Raw genomic sequence first — 12,259 nt, forward strand, 5'->3', positions numbered from 1 at the left:
CTGTGCCTCCCTTCACAGTAAAATGTCTCAAAAGCTGTTAACGATAATGATTATAATAGAAATAATAATAATAGCTAACATTTATTGAAAGACTACTATATATTAAGTATTTTGCTAAGGGTTCACATATAGTACTTCATTTAATTTTTGCAGAACATCAGTGAAGTAGAATATTGATTAACAACTATATTGTTGCTATATTGTTAATAGCTATATGTTCTAGATGAGAAAATTTAGGCTTAGCAAGGTTAAATGATTTTCCCAAGTTTCACAAGTTACAGTGACTTCACCGTTTACAATCCTCACCTTTAGGCTATTTTAACTAAAAAGAATTGTCCATCCAAGGTGACACTTTCTTCTCTCTCTCTCTCTCTCTCTCTCTCTCTCTCTCTCTCTCTCTTACTCCTGTCTGGCTGTCTGGTTTGTATTCATACACCTCCACTAATCTGTTGTCTTTAAGTGATCAGCAAACCCCATACTGCCAAATCCAATGCCTTCTTCCTCAACTTCCAGAACTTCTTTGGAATTTAAAGCACAAAATCTTCTTTTACATTCAGTATTCTTCCTGGGCTCTGTGACCAGCATACCACTTTGTTGTTCTTCTGTCTTCTTTCTTTACATTTTTCCTCTTTTATCCAAATTCTAGATGTTGGAGTGTTCCAGGGAATGGTTTTCTTCTCTTTAATTGACATTTGTTTTGGTTATTTTATTTACTCACAGAGCCTATATAACACCTTTATTCTGATAAATTCCTGATCTATACCTTTAGATTTTACTTCATTGAGATTTTCTGTTAAAGTCCAGATATGTATATCCAAGTGTCCACCTGAACTTTCCATTGAAGATCTAATAATACCTCAAGCTCAACCTGACTAAGCAAAATTTTTCCATCCTGCCCATCTTCCCCAAATGTGCTTAGCCTGCAGACCTCTTCACCTCAATTACTGGCAACTACTTCTTTCACGGTGCTCAGGCCAAAACCTGGAAATCTTCATTGACTGCTCTCTTTCCTGTATATTCATATCCAAAGTGTCAGGAAATCTTGCTGGATTTACATTCAGAATGTATTTAGCATTGAACCCCATATTATCACCTTCTCTGCTATCATACTGACCCAAATCAACATAACCCGTGGGCTGAATTTCTACAACAGTGTTCAAATGGGCTTCATGCTTCCAAAACCTTCCCACCACAACTCAAATGGACTCTTTTCAACACAGCAGCTGGAGTCGTAAAAATCAAGCCAACAAAAGTCATCACTTCACTGAAATTCTTCCAATATTTCCTTGACTTGCGCAGTGTACATGACCAAGTTCTACAACAACCCTGCATCATTTACGCCCCTTCTACTCCTCTGACCTTATCTTCTATTCCTTTCCCCTTTGACTGTGCTCCAGCCACATGAATATACTTCCTTACTGTGTCCTTTATCAGGCACATGCATGCCTCAGCACTGGCTGTTCCCTCTTCCTGGAACTCTCCTCTTCAGCTAGCTAAGTGGTTAGGTCTCTTAATTCCTTCTAGTGTTTGCATCCCACCCACATCTCTTCAAATCCCCTATGTTGTCCTCCTTTTCATAATGCTTTTCAACTCCTAACATATCACATGATTTAATATTTTTATTGTTTATTCTCTAACTCCCTCTCTAGGCCACAATAGTAGGGATTTATGTGTTTTGTTCATTGATGTATCCCAAATGCCTAAAACAGTGTCTGACATACAGTGGTATATACAGAGTTCATATATATATATATATATATATATATACACACACACACACTAGAGGCCCAGTGCATAAAAATTCATGTACTGGAGGCTGTGGGTGCTGCCATCTTTGCAACAGCATGAGGGTCAATTAGCATATTCCCTCTTTATTAGATAGGAGATGTATATATATATATTAGAGGCCCGATGCATGAAATTCGTGCAAGAGTAGGCTTTTGCAGCCATGGCTGCCTGGATCCCTCCCTCACAGCCATGGTGGCTGTCTTGATCCTATGGCTACAGCCCCAGCTTCATCCCAGAAGGACATCTGGTCTAATTAGCATATTATGCTTTTATTATATATATATATATATATATATATATATATATATATATATATATATATATACAAAGTAGAAGAAAAAAGTCCAATACTAAGAAAAAAATACCAACTCTATAGGCTCAGAGAACATATTTAACAGTTCTAAAGCTATGGCAACAAAGGTTTTAAATGCTTGTAAGTGTGCACTTATCTTTTCTATGGTAATCATGGAGATGTAGCTAAGGAAACTTCAGAGATCTGGTTTGAATGAGAGTCTACCAAACATTCTGGTATAGTGTTCCACTTAGAGGTAGGTGCATCCAGTGTGTGATGTGCAAGTGGTATTCATAAATGAGTCACTTAAGGGAAAACACACTCACACATGTATGTGCCCTTCCCACACATGCACAGTGCACACATTTCCACCCATACTCACAGCTCAGATAAACCTAAGTGAGCTATGAGTCATTTCCAGGAAGAAGCATGACTGAAACCATACTCCAGTTGGTGACAAGCACTTGTTCAGTATTAGTAAAGAATTTGAACAAAATGTTAAGCTTTCCTGAGCCTCATTGTTCTCAACTTTATTATAAAACTTATTTGCCAGTACGAAGGTATTACAATAACAGTAACACCAAAACTGTTAAGAGCTTAAGAAGATAGAAGTAGGTAATATAGATGAAACAATATTAATCACTTTATTATGAGAAATTTACTCTTGTTTTGGGATATCAGGCCAGTTAAAAGTTGAAAATATCTTATACTTGCTTGTATCCCCCATTTTCTAAGGAGCCCCTAGTCTCCGGAGCCGGGAGATACCTTTATAATGCTTCACTACAGCGCTCTTGGAGCCAGCCTCCCTCCCTGAAGCTGGCATGGGAGCTTACACGTATTTGCCTTCCTGAGGCTGGGAGAGTTCCAAAGTTTCTTCCAATTCGAAGGTCTTACGATGAAAATAGAATGTGTTTCAGGCAGGATCATCATGTTAACTTCATTAAAAACCGTTGCTGCTAAATGGGCAGAGAGCTGTTGATAATTTTGTTCTGGAGAGACAAAACATCTCATTTCATTTGCTAGTACCTTCATGCTGGCAAATTAGTTTTAGGATAGGTTGTTGGCCAATGCATGGTGATGAAACTCAGAAAGCCATTTAATATTTAGCTTGCAATATTTCAATTTTTGTCTAATTGTGTTTCTGTTGCAAGATGTAAAATTATGAACATGCAATAATAATTATGCTCCTCTTTCCTTATGCTTTTCCAATGGATCACATCATTAAGTGTTCCATCAGATCATGGGAAAAAATAGCATTTTAGTCCAGTCAAGTAAAATGCACATTTCTCATGTAAAATAGTTTCAATAAAATAAATTTTGCAAAAGTTATTGTGAATAATATATTAAATGTTGCTCATGTAAGTGCTCAGCACCTAGCATAGGGCTAATAATCATTTGTAAACATTGAATGTCTCCCCTCCTTACTGTTTTTATTTTTTTCACTATTTGGCCCATTATTGCTTTAGCGTACCTATGTTTATATTGAGTTTGTTAGTCACACCTTGTTTTTAAAGCATTTGATTTTTAGTTTCTGATTGTCTTTTATTCTTCTTGCCCTCACTTTGTAGTGGGGCTTGGGTAAGTCTCAGCCTTCCATCGACCCTAGATCTTGGGCTCTAGTTCAGGCTGATAATAGGAGTCCTCCCTCCCAGCCAACACTGCCAGGCAGTGACTTCTCAGGCATGGATCACTTCTCTGTCTTTCTTCACTCCACACTCTACTGAAGTGCCTCAGTTTTATTGTCTAATCATTATAAGTAAATAGCTAGAATCAAAGTGTGCCTTGTCTGGGGAATGTGGAGAAAGTAAGTTCTTAATTTCCCACTGTTTTGCTTTCTTCTAGGTTCCATGGAATCAAACATTCATTGGACAGGGGTCTGACTCCACCCCCTTTAGTGTTTGGCAGAGGAAAGTTGGATGCTTGAGTAAGGAGTAGGTGCATTTCTGTGCTGCACTGGGTTAGACATGATCTAAATGCAATTATTATAGATCACAAAAATGGAAGGAGAAAATAAATCTGAAAAATTAAGTGTGAACACTGAAGCCCAATAAGCAGGATGTTTAGAGATTTAGCAAAACCTAACTGGTTCATAGAAAAGGCTTGAAGTTGGCAAAGGAAATCAGAATTTGGGGACCAAGTGTTGCATGTGAGTAAAGCTACAGAGAAAGAATCTCAAATATCATTTAGTTTGTTTTTACTAATTGTTTGGGTTGTGCTATAAGAGTTGTATAGTTTGCCGTGAAGCAACAGGTACAATTTAGACAGCAACGACATTCCCAATCTCTTATGAGGTCAAGGATTATGTTCAATCATTCATTCATCTCTTCATTTATTCAATGAATAAAGCAAAGGAGCAGAATGTAGGCTCCATGGTGTCAAGGACTCTGTTTTGTTTGCTTCTGGTTCCCCAGCTTCCATGGGAGTGCTGGCTCAGAGTGGGTACATCATAAATTTCCCCAGAGAATTGATATTTTGGGATGTTTTCCTAAGTGTAAGGAGGGCTCTCTATTTAGGACTTGCGTTCTTCTCAACCTTTGTCTACTCTGTCATCAAACGCATCCTGACAAAGGCGTGCCCCACTCAGCATCTGCTGCATTTTAGATGAAATCTTTACTGAGAGGACAAGTGTATCCTCCTCATTGAGGAGGACTTAGCACTCTGGGTTAGTACCTCTGAGCCACACTCTGGGGATAATGGAAGGCCAGGACCCTTTGGCCTCTGCTCAGCTGCAGGAAAAGGGCCTGCAGACCCTTTGTGTGTGTCATTGACAGTGTTGTTGGACATTACAAATCAGGGAGAAGAGTCGCAAAGAACCGGGCAAAAATTTACAGGATCTGCCTGGAAATAAGACAGGCTTTCCACAGATTTATCTTGGCACTCACTATGCTCCCTTCATACATTCAGGGGGTGAGAGTGAGTCCGCCAGTTTGAGCATTTCAATGCAGAGCAAGGAAATATGTGCATCTCAGTGGGGCCATTGTCTCCTGACGATTTCTTTCATTGTCGTTTGTCATCTCCCTGGCAGCTGTGGAAATGTAGGGTGTGGAGGCGCGGTGCTGAGCCTGTGTAGGGCACTGCACCAAGGCTTGCTCATAAATCTCAGATTTATAAAACCTAGGAAGAGGGATCTTCAAGATCAGCTTGCCTAGCCCTTGATTTAATTCAGGTAAAATTAAAATATCTGGAATATTTAGTTTTCTTCTACTGACATGACTTAAAATTCTCCTTAAAATTCCACTGGGTCTTTACCATGCTGTATAGCAGGTTCAGTTTGATATCTAATCATAGTTTATATTGCTTTATTTAACAGATGATTTTTTGCAGTATATCAAATAGATTGCTTACACCTTGCTGGGGATGGTTGTGGAAAATACACAGTTTTAAAAATAGCAGTGAAGTCATCTCTTATCTTTTTACCTCCCCCTTTATTCCATTCAATAAACATAAACATTAACTCTACCATTTTCTAAATAATTTTTAAATACAGAATTCTATGATAAATCCATTATGGTCTATGGGCTAATAGTTTAGCTAGTCTAGCTTTTCAGGAGAACTATACACAAAATCCAATAATACTACAACACAATGGGGTCATTAATGTGAGTCTTTGGAAGGTCAGAGGATCAAACTGCTGACCACTGAGACCCAAGGAGCTAGAAGGTGAAGAAGCAGCACATTTTGATGCAACTAAATTAATGAGGTTGTTTTGACCTTGGGATGATTTGATGCAGCCAGTTTGATGCTTCAAAATGTAAAAACACTTTACACATCTTATGAAATAACAATCACAATAAATGTCCCTAAATCATCTGTTTTCATATTTCTTCCTCAGTGGTGGATAGTGGATATAACCCAAACTATACGGGTTATAGTTTGAGGATGGGTTGTAAGGTGAGGATTTTTATGTTTCTATCATATATTATATAATAAGTGTAATATTATATATTTATTGATTTTTAAGGAATAATTTATATATCAAGTTCACCCATTTTCAGTGTTCAATTAGTAGTTTTTGTGTATTTTCAGAAGTATACAACTAACATCAGTCTTTTCCATGATTTTATCACCATAATTTTAGAACATTTCATAATCTCAAAAGGAAATATTATACTCAATATTAGTCACTGACACATACACACACACACATACACACATGCACGCACACACACAACTGTGCCCCACCAGACCTAAGCAATCTCTATAGATTTGTTTATTTAACATGATCTTTTGTGATTGTCTTCTTTCACTTAGCATAACATTTCTGAGGTTCATCTATGTTATTACATGTATCAGCTCTTCATTATTCTTTATTGCCAAATAATATTCCATTGTGGGATTATGCCATATGTGCTTATTCCATGTTATTCCATGGTGGAACTTGCCATATCTGCTTTCTTGTTACTCAGTTGATGGATATTTAGGTTTCTTATACTTTTTTCTGTTATAAACAATGCTGCTGTTAACATTCATATACAAGTTTTTGTGTGAACATATGTTTTCATTTGTCTTGGGCATATACTTAGGAGCAGAACTGATACATCATTTGGCAACTCTAACATTTGAGTAAATAAATGAATTTAATATTGAAAATGAATTGATTTTTGCTTTTAATTTATTGAAAAGCCCATATAATACAGCCAAATGAAGATATTACATTTTCATTGAGTTGGGTCTTGTAAAGGTGTAGGACTCATGCTTTTCAAAGAATACAAATGTGTATGACTCATAATTTTCAAAGAATACATAAAGTCATGATTTAGAAGGAATATAGACCATGACATTGCCAGGTGCTGGAAGCAGGAGAGAGCAGGACCAGGGGAGGTGGGCTGGGAGGTCAAGACAGACATCTTGAGGAGATAAAATATTGTCAACAGTCAGAAACTGGTGGGAAAGGGGCAGAAGGTGAAAGTGCATTATGAAGCAAGAGAGCATCGCATATCATAGCACAAATTGGTTAAAATAATGTAACCTACATTTAGGTAGGTAATTAAATAACATTATCTAAATGGGGGGCTAGTTTGGAAGGAGGTAGCAGATAACCCAGACCTGGAAGCATGCTTTAAGAGAACTATTTATTTTTTTTTTAGAGAAAGAGGAAGGGTGAGGGAGAGAGAGAGAGAGAGAGAGAGAGAGAGAGAGAGAGAGAGAGAGAGAGAGAGAGAAACATTGGTTGCCTCCAACTGGGGACTTAACTTGCAACCTCAGTATGTGCCCTGGCCGGGAATTGAATTGGCTCTCTTTTAGTACAAGGGATGGCACTTCAACCAACTTAGACACACCAGCCAGGTCAAGGGAACTATTTTTCATCTATTTTCTGTTATCCTTGAAAGAAATAAGAACAGAAAGCACTGAGAAATAGAACTATCTATGGAAAAATTTATTCTTATTAATACATTAATAGAAAAGCCAATACCTTAATTTCAATTTTATTTTAAAAGATATAAATGCCTTTTGTAGAAAATTTGGGAAATATAAAAGAGTATAAAATAATAATCAATAATAACCTCACAACCTAGTAACAACCAATTCTGAAATTTTGAAATCTACTTATATTAATTTTTATTTTTATAGCTGCTTATATAGTTGAAACTTTAAATGTAATTGTGTTTATAAAATGGGGATTAAACTATAAAGATTATTTTAATTGTCTTTTTACATTAATACTGTGATAAACAGTTTTCTGATTTCCAACATATTCCCCAGGAAACAGGTTTTCAAGGCAACATAGAATTTCACCATAAGAATAAGCTGGGTGAGTTACCAAATCTCTTATATATTGACATTCTTCAATTGTAATATAATCTATAAATTGTTTAATGTCAGAAATGGCTTTTTGACATGGATGAGTATTCAATAAAGTGATTTACAAATGTATTAATTTAACTAATATAAAAAGAACGCTATTTTTCAAAAAAGGAGGAAAGGATTTTGAACTTTAGAGGGAATACATTTTCTAGCCACACAAAACAGTGGAGGTAATTGCCAAAAGAATAGATGATGGCTTTGATGATACTAAAGATTTAAACAGTGCCTGGCCTATGTGGCTCAGTGGTTGAGCATTGACCTATGAACAGAGGTCACGTTCGATTTCCACTTGGGTGAGATGCCCAGGTTGCAGGCTCAATCCCCAGTGTGGGGGGTGCAGGAGGCAGCCGATCAATAATGCTCTCTTATCACTGTTGTTTCTATCTCTCTCTCCCTTTCTCTTCCTCTCAGAAATTAATAAAAATATATTTTAAAAAAGATTTAAACAGCACTACTTTATAAAAAACTTAAACAAAAAGCCAGACAGAATATTTTCCCAAAACCAAAGAAATGTTGATATCCTTATTGCATATAGGACTAACATATATATTACAAGTAGTAGGAGACAGCTCCTAATCTTACCTAACAATAGACAAACATGTAAATTGACCGTACCTCCACTACGCCCACCAGCCGATCACGAGTAGTATGCAAATTAACCCAAAATGGTGGTTAATTTGCATACACAGGTACCCCCCTCCCCCCACCCCCCCGATCTCTCAGGGCCTCTGGGCAGTGTGGGAAGGCAGGGCCGTAGCGGAAAGAGGCAGCTCCAGGGCTGGGCCAGAGTGGAAAAGCGGTGCCAGCAGCTAGGGAAAGGAAGGCCTATTCTAGCATGAATCTTTGTGTATCGGGCTTCTAGTATAATAATAAAATAGGCAAAGAAAGTGAATAATCATTTCTCAAAGAAAATCAAATACTTAAAAAAATGTTAAAAAATAATTGGTTACTTATAGTAAAAGAAGCATATTAAACAAAAATCAGATATTATTTTGCATATATAATTAGCAAACAATTGAAAACAATAGAAAACCTCAAATTTTCTGAGGAAGTTTAGCTACAATGTGCATTTCCCACTTTCTTAGTGGGGTTACAGACTGGTCGAGACTTTCTTAAAAATAGTTTGACAATATGTAGTACATGTCTTTAAAATGTTTATGCTCAATAATAAACCTAAGGACATTTTAGCAACTGACACAAAGATTTATGACCAAAGATATTAATGTCAGGCATTCTTATAACATATCACGTATTTTCATTATCACAAAATAATGACTACAAAGAGTGTTAAATAAATCATGGGGCCTATACATAATGAAATATTGGTCTTCTATTAAAAGTGATACTTTAAAGAATATTTTCTGACATGGACTAATTCACATAATATATGTGAAAAATCAGAGTACTAAACTACTTATAGCATGATACCAATTTTAAGCAAATAAATAAATATATACATATGTTTATGTATATATGTATATGTATATATACAGAGAGATGTGCTTTAAGTATATATACAGGGTGTCCCAAAAAAATGTATATATGAAAAAAGAGAGAGAGAGACTTAAAGGAAACATATTTAAAATGTTAACATTGTGTGTTGTTTTCTACATTTAGCTAAGAGTTCTCGTCTCTGTTTCCTATATGCTGTGTTTTTTTAAAAATTATCTTTATCATTGTAAGTATTACATATGTCCTCCCCCTTCTTTTTTCCATTGATCCCCGCCACCCCTCACCCACTCCTCTCAGGCCTTCACCACACTATTGTCTGTGTGCATGGACTATGCATATATGCATATAAGTTTCCCTGGTTAATCTCTCCCCATTCTCCTACCCCCGCCTTCCTTCTGAGATTTGTCAGTCTGTTCCATGCTTCTATGTCTCTGGATTTATTCTATACATCAGTTTATTTTGTTCATTAGATTACACATATGAGTGAGATCATGTGATACTTATCTTTCTCTGACTGGCTTATTTCTCTTAGCTGTTTTTCCTTCTGGTAAGGTGAGAAAGGCATATAACTTGGGAGCCCTACGGAAGGAGATGCTTACAAGAAGGCTCCAGAAGGATATCAAGGGTATCTTCTTTATTCTTTTCTCTTTAAGGTTTGGTAGATCCTGCATTTGTCATGCATTCTCAGAATGAGGACTCCATTCTGGTCCTGGGTTGAATCCTGTCCATGGCAGCCTATCACTGAAGGCTGCCGCCTCAGTTGGCTGCATCCTGCCTTACATGGATAAAACCTTTAAGACTGGAGCTGGCCGGTATCTTTATTTTCTGCATCAGATCTGGCTTTTGTAGTTAATCTGGTTTCTCAACAACCTTCCTGAACTTCTGAAGATTCTGGGATCTATTCTTTGTGCCACCTCATCGTATATCGCAGGCCAGCACACCTACTTTCTGGAGGTTTTCTTTGGTGATTTTCACTACATCAAAAAGGAGCAAAGAGCAACATAATTTCAATGTGTGGTCAGTATAAATATATTAATGATATTTTTTCATGGTAAGTCTTTGAAACCTAGTGTGCATTTTACACTTAACATCTCACTTTGAAATATTCTCATTTCAGGTGCTCACATGTGGCAAGTGGGCTACTGTATTGATAGCACAGGTCTAGACTTCATTCTTTGCTCTTAAAACCTAAAACTTGAACTTCACACTTGTTTGGAAACCTAATATTGTCTGGGCAATGCCAAACATCTCTGGGAGAGCTACATTTTTGTGCCTCTTCATATGTACTCTACACTGAACTTTGCAGTTCAAAAAGCTTTTAATGTAGACACTATCTATCTCATTTAATCACTGCAACTCTACTATGTAGGTTTTACAATATTCAATATTTAGATGAGAAAGCTAAGGTGTATTCATTTCCTGGGGCTGCTGTGACAAAGTAGCGTAAACTGGGTGTCTTAAACAGAAATGTATTATCTCACAGTTCTGGAGGTCAGAAGTCTGAGGTCAAGTTTCTTGCGGGCCCTGCTTCCTCTGAAGGCTCCAGGGAAGGATGTATTACAGATCTTTCTCCAGCTTCTGAAGTTCCCTCTCTTGAGACAGGATTAACGTCAATCTTCACATGGTACTCTAGCTGTCTGTGTCCAAATTTCCCCTTTTAATTAGGATACTAGTCATATTGCATTAGGGGACCACCCCATTCCGGTAGGACGTAATCTTAGCAAAGCATACCTGCAGTGACCTTATCTTATCTAATAATAGACAAATATGCAAATTGACCATACCTCCGACACACCCACAAGCCACGCCCACCATCCAATCAGAGCGAGTATGCAAATTAACCCAAACCAAGATGGCTACAGCCACAGAGATCAAGGTTTCCTAGGTAACAGAGGAAGCCAAGCTTTCTGCAAGCCGTTGCAGGCCTAAGCCTCCACTCAAGCTACAAAGTTTCAATTATAGAAGGTAAACAAATTCAAACAAATGGCGGCAGAATGGAGCTTGAGAGAGCAGGCCAGGGTTGCCGGCGGCAACAGGGGAAGCAAAGCTTTCTGCACACCCTGGCCGGGCCCACCCGCTTAAGGCAACAAAGTTTCAATTATAACCCCAACACAAATGGCTGCGGGCCTCGGAGGGAACCCCAGGCTTGGCTCTGCTCTAGGCTACAAAGTTTCAATTGTAGAAGGAAAATAAATTCCAGATACCAGAGCCTCTGCTTGCGTCGCCAGGGGGCGTGGCTGGCCTGCAAACCACCACAGGCCCCTTGCTCAGGCCGCCCCATGCCCCAAGGGAACCCCACCCTGATCAGGGACACCCTTCAGGGCAAACCAGCTGGCCCCCACCCCTGTACCAGGCCTCTATCTTATCTAATAAAAGAGTACTATGCAGATTGATCATCACTGAAACACACAATATAGCTGCCCCCATGTGGTCAAAGATCCTGCCCCCATGTGGACACAAGATGGCCACTACAAGATGGGCAGTTGGGAGGCACCCGGCCTGCAAGGGAGGGCAGTTGAGAAGGACCAGGCCTGCAAGGGAGGGCAGTTGGAGGTGATCAACCCTGCAGGAGAGGGCAGTTAGGGGTAACCAGGCCAGCAGAGGAGGGAAGTTGGGGGCAAACAGGCTGACAGCAGAGTGGTTAGGGGGTGATCAGGCTGGCAGGCAGAAGCGGTTAGGGGCAATCAGGAAGGCAGGCAGGCAAGCAGTTGGGAGCCAGCAGTCCTGGATTGTGAGAGGGATCCCATATTGGAGAGGGTACAGGCTGGGCTGAGGGACAACCCCCCTTTGTGCACGAATTTCGTGCACCGGGCCTCTAGTTTATAAATAAGATCACATTTGGGAGGTACTGGGGGTTACCACTTCAACATAGGAATTTTGGGACAACAGATAATACAGTCTTGAAGAAATCATATCATCAGT

Source organism: Eptesicus fuscus, chromosome 17 (genome assembly GCF_027574615.1).
Source record: "Eptesicus fuscus isolate TK198812 chromosome 17, DD_ASM_mEF_20220401, whole genome shotgun sequence".
Taxonomy (NCBI): Eukaryota; Metazoa; Chordata; class Mammalia; order Chiroptera; family Vespertilionidae; genus Eptesicus; species Eptesicus fuscus.